This window comes from Mytilus trossulus, chromosome 13 (assembly GCF_036588685.1).
Source record: "Mytilus trossulus isolate FHL-02 chromosome 13, PNRI_Mtr1.1.1.hap1, whole genome shotgun sequence".
Taxonomy (NCBI): Eukaryota; Metazoa; Mollusca; class Bivalvia; order Mytilida; family Mytilidae; genus Mytilus; species Mytilus trossulus.
The window spans coordinates 30,413,274-30,425,805 of NC_086385.1; the positions used below are offsets into that span (position 1 = coordinate 30,413,274).

At 30.7% G+C, this 12,532-nt stretch overlaps 1 protein-coding gene across 2 annotated transcripts in view; it reads right to left on the reverse strand.

The window, feature by feature from the left end:
• The window catches only part of LOC134695408 (uncharacterized), a 42,123-nt gene that overhangs the window by 3,681 nt on the left and 25,910 nt on the right, over nt 1-12,532 (reverse strand). The gene's annotated exons all lie outside the window — the stretch shown is intronic.

The window sequence follows — 12,532 nt, forward strand, 5'->3', positions numbered from 1 at the left end:
TTGTAATGCATATACATTGTAACAGCTGTCAGTTGAAAGTTAATGTATATGAAAACAAGGACCTTTATAGTTGACCTATTCATATTTGGATTATATTGCCCCTGTTAATTCTTCTATGAGAGAAAAAAAGAAAGAAAAAAACTTCTTTTAAATGTCCGTCAACATTAAGGATAACAAATGTGCATTTCACTTTCATTGTTATCCGTTGTTTACAGGAGTCATTATTAAGGACAATTGCTTATATTGAAAGTCAGCATCACTGCATTGTTATATACAATTATGATAACGTAGGGTAGAGGAATCTGCCGAGATTTGCCAATTGTACTTTGTCCGTCAACACTTCACAGCATTATAACATATGAACAATGTATCACAAATGAACATGAAATCGAGAATAAATTGTCTTATACCTGTTTTGATATCCTTTAAAAATATAGTTCTTGAAAACAGAGAATATACGTCTGTTACCAAATACCAAAGTATGATAAGACCACAAGGACCTCATTAGGATATGTGCACATTTGTGATTTGACTGTTTGACATTTTTTCTTTTGTGATTCTTGACCATAATATTGAAAGTCAAACATCACAATTGTTTTAGATTGCATGTTACTGCCACTTTGGGATACATGCAGAAAATTCTTTTTAGAATTATTTTTTTAACTTGGTGAAGATTTCTCATCTGTAACTTGGAATTTCAATCAGTACCGAAAATCATGTATTTAAATTGTTATCACTTAATAGTAACATATGTGATGATGGTGCTGTCAACAATCATGTATGAACATTTGAAGCTTATCATATCCCGATGGTACTTACAAATAGAAATATTTATTTCTTTGGTTCATTATAATTAAATTAAAAAACGTTATTGAATCTTGATGTTATTATAAACTTATTCATGAAACTAGAAGCAATGGGCATATGTGATGTTGTCAATAATCACACATGTTATTGATAAACAACAAGTGTGGACACAGACCAGCATGGATAGTATCCAGCATTCTGAGAGTATTGCATGGCAATACATAGTCCCCTACCAGTTAAAATTCATTGTTCACAAAAATCAAATTCCAAGGACCATTACTTTGCAAAACAAAAGGCTCTCAAGAGCCTGAATCGCTCACCTTAATTTTTTTGCTTAAATCTTTCATCAATGATTATTTTGGCTTTTCAATTTAATATATAAATATTCTTGAAACTGATCATATCTTCTTCAAAAGCAAAAAAATGCATTTTACCTTTATGTTCTATTTTAGTCATACAGGCTATGTTTCTTGATGTACAAGGAAATAAATATAAAATTTATACTAGATACTCTGAAACTCAGCCTGAGTTTGGCTGAAATTTATTCAGCAGTTTCAAAGGAAAAGATTTTTTAAAGTAAGCCAACAAAAAAAAAAATTGTGAAAAATGTCTTTAAACATGTTAAAGGGCAATAACTCCTGGCCCGAGAACACAGTTATTTCGTAGTGCATTTCTTTTAGACAATAAATTCAAATTAAAAAAATGGCACCTGCTCTTTCTCAAAAAGATTTTTACAGTGCAGTGTACTACCAATGAGACAAATAATATCAAAATTATAGAAACTTCTACCAGCTCTAACTCAAAATATTGACAATTCTGTGTTAAGGGGTGTTAAATTCAGTTTGACAGCTTCAGACGTGCTAAAATTTGACCTTTTAGAACTGGACCAATTTACTTCTTAACATAAAGATTCAGCCCCGAATTTTTTTTTACATGTAATAACATCCCTCTACTTGATATTTCATGCATTTAATATCAAGAAATAAATTGGGAAAGTGTATCAAATAAGACATGCAAGTTATACACTTTTTACACTAGGGACTATATTCGTAGACAACGAAAACCAAAGGACGATAACTGTGTCCTTGGACCTAATACCTTAAGGGGTCAATTGACAATTTTGGTCATATTAACTTATTTGTAGATCTTACTCTGCTGATCATTTTTGCTGTTTACAGTTTATCTTTATCTATAATAATATTCAAGATAATGACCAAAAACTGCAAAATTTCCTTTAAATTACCAATTAAGTGGAAGCAACCCAACAATGGGTTTTTCAATTCATCTGAAAATTTCAGCACTGTTAGATCTTGACCTAATGAACATTATTACCCATGTCAGATTTGCTCTAAATGCTTTAGTTTTTGAGATATAAGCGAAAAACTGCATTTTACCCCTAAGTTTTATTTTTAGCCATGACGGCCATGTTTTTTGACAAAATAAAAAATAAACCACAAACTTTATTTTAGACACCCTACTGATCATTTAGTTGAAGTTTGGTTAAATTGGTTCAGTAGTTTCATCAGAGAAGATTTTTTTAAGTTAGCAAATATGATGAACAAATTATGTAAAATTGTCATTAAAGGACAATAACTCCTTAAGGGGTCAATTGACAATTTTGGTTATATTAACTAATTTGTAGATCTTACTTTGCTGATCATTTTTGCTGTTTACAGTTTATCTTTATCTATAATAATATTCAAGATAATGACCAAAAACTGCAAAATTTCATTAAGTGGCAGCAACCCAACAATTTGTTTTTCAATTCATCTGAAAATTTCAGCGCTGATAGATCTTGACCTAATGTCGTGAGTAATGAACATTTTTACTCCGTCAGATTTGCTCTTAATGCTTTAGTTAAAGAGATATAAGCCAAAAACTGCATTTTACCCATATGTTCTATTTTTTGCCATGGCGGCCATGTTTTTTGACGAAATGGAAAATAAAACACAAACTTTATTCTAGATACCCTAAGGATCATTCAGCTCAAGTTTGGTTGGAATTGGTTCTGTAGTTTCAGAGGAGAAGATCTTTCAAATAGTTTACGACGGACGACGACGACGACGGATGCCAAGTGATGGCAAAAGCTCACATTTCCTTTTAGGAAAGGTGAGCTAAAAAACAAAATGTGGAAAACCAATTATTTGAGTGAATTTTTCCAAGGACCATAACTCTGCAAAAAATCATCAGACCGTAACAAAATTTAAACTTGATTTATAACTTGTCATGGTTAAACTATATGGCAAATATGAAGTCAATATCTTGAAACATGGTTCAAAAAAGTGCGGAAAACTGATTACTTATGTGATTTTTCTAAGTCCAAGGGCCATAACTCTGCAAAAAATCATCCAACCGGAACAAAATTAGAACTTGATCTGTAACTTGTCATGGTTGTACTATATATACCAAATATCAAACCAATATCTTAAAGCATGATGAAAAAAGGAAGGAAAACTGATTACCTATGTGATTTTTCTAAGTCCAAGGGCCATGTTGGTAGGGGACTAAGTAGGGGACTAATAAAATTATTTAAACAGACCGTTTGTTGCCATAGAAAAATAAGATGTGGTACGATTGCAGATATGACAACTCTCCACCAGGCCTTCAAGCCATAAAACTTTGCTCAGTGCTCGGAGCACAAAAATCATGCTCGAAACATGAAATCCAGCAATTTAATTGGTTGATTTTCGAGTCTGAGTACAAAAATCATGCTCGAAAGTTTTATGACCGTGAGGCCTGAGATCAACTGATGTTGAAGTTAATAGCAATTTTAGTTCACCCTTTGGCTCCAACACCACACGGCAAGTTGCAAAGGACCCCAAAATGATAATTTTTTAGAAATCCTTGTAATGTAACTGTAGTTCCTGAGAAAAATGTGACGAAAATTTTCAACTTGGCTATCATGTGTAAAATGATGTAAGTGTTCGTTAAACAGGAAGTTGTTAAGTGATGAATCTGAAAACGAATCACACTGTATAGCTCACTCATATAAACCTTGAAACCAAATTTCAGAAATCCTTGTAATGTATAGTTCCTGTGAAAAATGTGACCAAAATTTTCAACTTGGCTATCATGTGTAAAATGATGTAAGTGTTCGGTAAACAGGAAGTTGTTGAGTGATGTGTAAAATGATGTAAGTGTTCGTTAAACAGGAAGTTGTTGAGTGATGAATCTGAAAATGCATCACACGGTATAGCTCACTCAAATAAACCTTGAAACCAAATTTCAGAAATCCTTGAAATGTAGTTCCTGAGAAAAATGCAACGAAAATATTTATGGGACGGAAGGACGAACGGATGGACGGATGGACAGACTGACTGACAGACAGAGGTAAAACAGTATACCCCCCTTTTTCAAAGCGGGGGTATAAAAAAAAAAATATGATAAACAGCAACAAATGACAACAGGGACAGACACATATGGACATTGACATTGAAGGTCAGTTGAGAACTAAACTTTACGACAAAAAAGATGATTTCAGATTCCAAAATTCGTCATGTCTTTAGTTTTTTTATGTTTTGTTTTTTAGACTTTTGTTTTGTTTTTTTAACTTCTTTAGTGTTTTGACATGTCATTGTCAGTTTGTTTTTGGCTTATGAGTTTGAATCTCCCTTTCGTATATTCTGACTCTCTTATATACAGATCAAAATGTTTGCTACAAGATTAGTTTCTCAATAAGTTTCTTACACTGTTGACAATATTGAAAGTACATTAGTTCATAGCAGGAAAATGCTCCTCCAATTACCACATTCTTATATCATGTACATTGTGTTTCATTTGCATTGATATGTCCTATTTGTGTATAATTTATTAGATTTAGAATGGGGTCTCTTATAATATTACAGAATGGAAGTAGAACATCATAAATATTGTGATATTAAATACTGTAAACCAACTTATTTTTCGCGGATACTTTATTTCGCATTTTACCCTTTCTTGACCACTTTGCGGCTATTTAATTTCGCGATTTTCTAATTTACTTGATGAAGTTTATTAAGGTAAGGTCAAAGATTGACATATTCGCGACGATTTATATTCGCGTTATTTTTCTACTCGTGAAAGTCGCGAAATTAAATCGCTCGCGAAAATAAGTTGGTTTACAGTACTAGATTATAAATCATAAATATGCATATCATATTGAATTGCAAAACTAACAAGAATGTGTCCATAGTACACAGATGCCCCACTCGCATTATCATTTTACATGTTCAGTGGACCGTGAAATTGGGGTCAAAACTCTAATTAAGCATTTAAATTAGAAAGATCATATCATAGGGCACATGTGTACTAAGTTTCAAGTTAATTGGACTTCAACTTCATCAAAAACTACCTTGACCAAAAACTTTAACCTGACACGGGACAGACGGACGAACGAACGGACGGACGGATGGACGAACGGACGCACAGACCAGAAAACATAATGCCCCTCTACTAGCATAGGTGGGGCATAAAAATCTTAGGATAAATATCCAAACTTAATTACTTAGTTTTTCAATTAACTTGAAGTAGAAAATCAAAAGATAAACATAAATGTTGTAAAAAGTCACATATGTTATACAAGATGTCAAAATGTCAAGTCACATATGTTGGGGAAAAATGGCTTTTTTTTTTCTTTTTCCTTCATAATTTCATTAAACCTGTGTTACAAATATAATTTCCATTATATTTATAAAATAAAAATTGTTCCTTTATGGCAATACTTTTGAGAGGATTTTTTTACAAATAATAAAGCAACTGCCAAAATATCTGTCACATATGCTATTAGCTATAATGAAGAAGTGAAAAAAAAATCATTGCCCATCTTCATTTGGCTAATTGTTTTAATTTAAATGACATCTACTTTTGTTTCTCATCATTGTTGACTCAGCTTTCAAAGTGTAGAAGATTTCATAAATATTTCTTTTAAAAATGGATATTTGACATGTCACATATGTTACAAATGTTTATTGGTAAAAGAAGGCGTTCAAAATCAATTTTGTAATAGTCAAACTATCTTCTGTTATATTTTTCTGGATGCTTTGGTATATCCTTTTTCTGAATCAATTTTTTTTTTCTCAACCTGTGTCACATTCTAAAATATAACTGATGTCCCATTTTATGTCATGGCTTAATGGACAGACCCAGCTGGATACGACCACAGAGGTCCAATCCTGATCAGTTTGGGCAAATAAGGACACAATATTCAAGCTTGATAGAGGCTGAATTTGGATTTTAATTAAATATTTGACACATGATAGTTTTCTGTCACAGAATAAATGTAGTTAAAGAACTTGAAATTGGTTAAATGATTTGAATTTATTTTCAATTGAAGATTTCATGCTGTTGCGCAATACAACCCACAATAAAAAATCTAAGTACATGTTAAGATTTAGCATATCAAACAACTCCAAGAATTCAATTTTTGTTAAAATCAAACTTGACTTAGTTTAATGTTGGACTCTGGACTTTATGAAGACCAATTTGAAAACAGGACCAAACTGGACCAAAAATTAAGCATACACTTGCTTTGTCGTCCACAACTTATGCACAAGTGCCGATATTGGAATTCCCAAATTTTAAATTCTAATGAGAGTGCCATCTATCGAGTGCCATATATGGCAATGAGCCACATTGCAACACATACGGAAATTCGTAATGCGTCAAACAGTGCAACACCCACACAACTACATACACAGTTAGATTTGGCATATCAAAGACCCCAATTATTCAATTTTTGATGAAATCAAACAAAGTTTAATTTTGGACCCTGAATTTGGACCAACTTTCTTTTGTTTTATCAAAAGACTTGCAAATACATTCAATTGAAACAAGAGTGGTTACAGATTAGTGTGGATAGTATTTAGCATATGAGAGTTTTGCGTAAAACTGTGAGTAAACTCACTAAGGATACCCCAATTCCATATTTAAGGCAAGCTTGAGACATCTCTGAATTTGGATTGTGATTAAATATTTAACACAGCATAGGTTTCTGACACAAAATGAAAATGTCACCACTATTAGGACGTAGTTTTTTTATTTTTAGTTTTACGAACCCTCCTACCCTAATTTTTGCAAAATAGGAAAAAAAATAAAATTAAAAATGTTGATTTTTATTTTTTTTTTCTCCTCCGACCCAGTGTTTTTCATGCAAAAAATAAATAAATTTTAGTTCATAGCTGCATGAAAGAATCTAAATTTATGCTATTAGTGATTAAGGGCAAAGTCAAAAAAAAATGGTCCAGATTTATTTTTTTTGGTCAAATTTCAACATTGTTTTAGACCATTTTCTTTTACAGTATCTTGATATATATACATTTAAGTTAATAAATCCAAAAGGATATAAAAAAGTATAAAGAAACAAAAAAGTTCTGAAACTTTATTGACATAACACAATTGAAAAAAAATAAATTAAGTATACCTTTTGGGAATATGATTTCAAACAAATACTATCAAATATTCATTTTTTTTTCGCCTCATTTGATTGCAGAAATCCAAACATGACTTTTAATGCAAAAATTAATAATCTCATCTTTGATTATAATTTTTTTTAATGATTTTGGCTATTTTTTGTATCAATTCATTTAAAGTTGATTGAAAAAGTTTTTATTAAAAAATAAATCATCAATAAGTTGATAAAAAACCTTCTCCTTATCAAAATTAACCCTTTTTTAAATTCACTAACGAAAAAAAATGATAGATAAATCTTTTAATAAAAAAGATGTATCAAACAGAAAATACATCAAACAGAAAATACATCCAATTTCCCCTGTTTCTGTTGCACTCCTGACATTTTATACATGGAACTAAAATACAGAAACTAGAACAAAATGCTCATGATTTTTTTTAATTTTTTCATCATTGCTGGTTTAGAGACCTAAATTTGTAATTTCTGTTTTACCTTATGCACCTTATGCACTTCAGACCATATTTAAATTGATTTTTTTTATACGTTCTTATACAATTGAGGGTAAGTTACCAAACTATGAGCTTAATTCCATTAAATATTCATCAGAATTGTTGTTTGACAGCTTAAAAAGAGATCTGCAATGTTCAAAAATTTTCAGAACTCATATTTTTTTTTATAATTATTACCTATATAAGGTACTTTATTTCCCCTATCTTGTTGCACTCCTGACATTCAATATATATCATAACAAAATAGTTTATACATCATCAAAACATACCATGATTTCTAGATTAAGTGTTTATATACATTTATGCCTTTCAGATTTGACATTTTATTTTCATTTAAACAATATTTTTTTTAGCTATATAATACATATCACTTATTGTATACATAAATTCACACCTCATCACATTTCACTACTATATTTTTTAAATGTCAGTGATTGCAATGGTAAAATGGGCTGAATGTTGTGGCTTGATGTGTAGAATAATCCTGCTAAATATCTTTGGAAAATTTCAAGCAGTAGAAAAATTACATTAAAAAAGATGCCAAAATTGTCAGGAGTGCAACACTTTTTCTTGATAAGAGTTTTATTTGAAAGACACAGAAACTTGTAATATGATGATATGTTCATATATTCTTATATATATTATAACTAGTATGTCTTAGGGATGCTTTCATCTCAGAATGAAGCTTATCCATTGAACTGTTTGATACAGATGCGTTTTGAAAAAAAAGTTGTGCCATGTCAGGAGTGCAACACAATAAATAATATTTCTGAGGAATAGAATGATTTTTGCTTAAATAGCTCACACCTAAAAATAAACAAAAGTCAATCCTGTATAACAAACATGTTCTTTTAGAATTTCAAAGCAGGACTTATAAATTTATTTATTTAAATAGATTTGTCCCAATCAAAAATTCTTGAATGATGATTTATATAATTATAGAATTTTGGAAGCTGATTCTCATAAACTGTGCATTTTTATGAGAAATAACCATATTTCAGTTTCAAAAGTTTTATAATGGTTTCATGAAATACTAATTAATTCATTATAACTGTAATAATAAACAGTTAATTTTGTTGAACTCCTGACATGAATTTACCACAACAAAAGGTTTTTGCACATATTCAATATTTTTTATCTTAGAAAGTTTCGCAAATTTTGAGTTCATCTTGCTTATCCAACCTTAAAATAAATAAAAGATGGAACAGATAGTTGATGAAACTAAACTTACTTAACTTATTCATGTTATTTAAGAATAAAATCAGACAGACTATGGGATCAAAACACACCATTAAAGTCAACGTCAACTATAACTTTGATGAGCAGAAAATTGAGAAAAAACTGAAAGAAGATCCACCTCCAAGACACACGAGACATTATATAACCAAAGAAAGAACAATAAATGTTAAACTTTATAACAAAGACCTTAACATAAAAACAAAAACATAGATATAAAAAATGGAGAGAAAAAAACACAAAGAGATTGGCAACAGAAGAGAAAATTAAATTTACACAAGCCCAAAAAAAATCTTAACCCACAGAAAAATGTCCAGTCGATAAGTATAAGTACAGGTACAGAAACATCATCTAGAGAAATCAGAAAGAAGACTAAGCAAAGGCAAAATTTGTCCTGACAAACCCAAATCTTCGCTTAAACAATTGAATACATCATAGCCACAGCTAAACCTAGGTAGTTGTAAGAGCTTATCAGTACTGATAGAAGTGTTCTAGAAATTGAATGGTGCTGACATGGAAACAAAGTTGAGATAACCTTAATAGATCTGGAAACTTGAAAAGAAACTGGCCTTTTCAAAAAGAATAGATGCTACCTAAAAAGACTTAGAACTAAGACACTCTTTGAAAATGTCAGTTTCTTTTCAACAGTTTTCAGATATTTAAGGAGTTCCTCATCTTTGTTTATACTTCAACATATTTAAGACTCATCCATTTCTTGTACACAGCTGCCATCAGTTCTCATTAACTCTGACAACCACTTTGGTATAGCTGTGGATATGATGTGCTCAATTGTTTTAGCACAAGATTTAGAATGGTCAGGCAGATACTGTCTTTTTCTTTGACTTCTCTTTCTGATTTCTCTAGGTATTGTTAGTGCATCTGTACTTTTGCTACATGACTGGACAATTTTCTGTTGGTTTGCAACTTTTTCAGTTTGTGCCAATTTTCTTCTTCTCTGTTGTTGCCACTTTCTCTGTTTTGTTTTCCTTTTCCCATATGTGTTTTAATTCTGGTCAAAGTCTTTTGAATTAAGTGTTACATTGTTTTGTTTTCTTTATTCTTTCTTTGTTTATATTTGTCCAGATTGTCCCTCAAATTAGGATCTTATTTCAATGTTTTTTTCAATTTTCTACTCCTCTAAGTTGAAGTTGTTGTTAAATTTGTATGCACTTAGCCTGTCTGATATTACTCTAAAGTTTAGTTTCACAACCATCTTTCCCATCTTTTATTCACTGACAGGTTGGCCGTCTTAAAATTGAACTCAAAATGTGATAATTGGTTTGTTATGGTAAATCCATGTCAGGAGTGCAACACAATTATTAGTTTGTTATAACAATTATAATAATTTAATAAGAGTTACATGAAACCATTCTAAAACTTGTAAAATGAAATATGGTTATTTCCTAATCAAATGACAAAGTTTAAGACAATTTCCTTCCATAATTTGAAAATTATTTGAATATTTAGCATTAAAATATGTTTGCCTGTGACAAAAAACAGTTCTTGGATCTAAGTCCTGCTTTGAAACCTACCTTTAAGAATTTATTATACCTCATACATGTAGTCTAAATAGTTAGAAAACATGTTTAGATGCAAATAAGTCACTAGGAGGTCAGATTATCGTAAAATGTAAGCCCAAGAAAATGTCATTTTAAAAGTGTTGCACTCCTGACATCAAAGAAATGGTTCTTAAAGAAAAATTCCTTGTCTATCAGACTATTCTTTGGGTGCAATCTTGTATCTAGTATAGTATCTTTTGAAAAATAAAACAGAACCATATATTTGCTTTTGCATTTTTTAAGTGTGAGTCTTTAAACTTCAAAGTTGCACTCCTGACACTCATAGGGAGGCCTTATTTACTTGACTTTCACACATTATTTACATCAATAATCAGGTAAATAAACTATTTATTCTAGAAAGGACATATTTTTTTAACAGTATTGACTGTTGTTTATGTTTAGGTGTATGTCATTTGAGCAAAATTCATTCTATTCCTCAGTAGTACTAATTTTTGTGTTGCACTCCTGACATGGCACAACATTTTTTCAAAACACATCTGTATCAAAACGGTTCAATGGAAAAGCTTCATTTTGAGCTAAATTCATTACTAAGATATAACAGTTTTCAAAAAAAATAAGAATTTATGGCATATCACTCCTTAAAACAATTTGCTGTGTCTTGAAAAAAAAGTATTTTTTCAAAATGTCACAAAAAAGCGTTGCACTCCTGACAATTTTGGCATCTTTTTTTAACATAATTTTTTTAATACTTGAGATTTTCCAAAGAAATTTTGAAGGAATATTCTACACATCAAGCCACATCATTTGAAATCAAATTATCCAATAAAATTATCAGTATGGTTGATAAATATTGCAATATATGCATTTATTTTGACTTTGCCCTTAAGTAAGTTGTTCATTGATTTTCAATTCAAACCTTGTCAAGATAAAAAAAAATAGTTGTTACACTAGGAGAAAATCTCCTGGTGAAATAAAAAAAAAAATTGATATTGATGGTTGGTATTAAAACTAGAGGCTCTAAAGAGCCTGTGTCGCTCACCTTGATATATGTGAATTAAACAAAGGAAGCAGAGAGTTCATGACAAAATTGTGTTTAGGTGATTGTGATGTGTTTGTACATTCTTACTTTACTGAACATTCTTGCGGCTTACAATTATCTCTATCTATAATGAACTTGTCCGTGTAGTTTCAGTGGAAAATGTTAGAAAAAATTTACAAATTTTATGCAAATTGTTAAAAATTGATAATAAAGGACAATAACTTCTTAGGGGGTCGATTGACCATTTATTTTGACTTATTTTTGAGTCTTAAATTGCTGTACATTATTGCTGTTTACAGTTTATCTCTATCTATAATAATATTCAGGATAATAACCCAAAACAGCAAAATTTCCTTAAAATTACCAATTTAGGGCCAGCAACCTAACAACGAGTTGTCCGATTCATCAAAAAATTTCAGGGCAGATAGATTTTGACCAGATAAAATTTTTTACCCATTGTCAGATTTGCTCTAAATGCTCTTGTTTTTGAGTTATAAGCCAAAAACTGCATTTTACCCCTATGTTCTATTTTTAGCCATTGCGGCCATCTTGGTTGGTTGGCCGGGTAACAAAACACACATTTTAAACTAGATACATCAATGATGATTGTGGCTAAGTTTGGATTAATTTGGCTCAGTAGTTTCAGAGGAGAAGATTTTTGTAAAAGATCATATAGATTTACGAAAAAAGGTTAACAATTTACTATAAAGGGCAATAACTCCTAAAGGGGTCAACTGACAATTTTGGTCATGTTGACTTATTTGTAAATCTTACTTTGCTGAACATTATTGCTGTTTACAATTTATCTCCATCTATAATAATACTCAAGATAATAACCAAAAACAGTAAAATTTCCTTAAAATTACCAATTTAGGGGCAGCAACCCAACAATGGGTTATCTGATTCATCTGAAAATTTCAGGGTAGAAAGATCTTGACCTAATAAACAATTTTACCCCATGTCAGATTTGCTCTAAATGCTTTGGTTTTTGAGTTATAACCCTGGTTGGTTGGCCGGGTAAAAAACACACATTTTA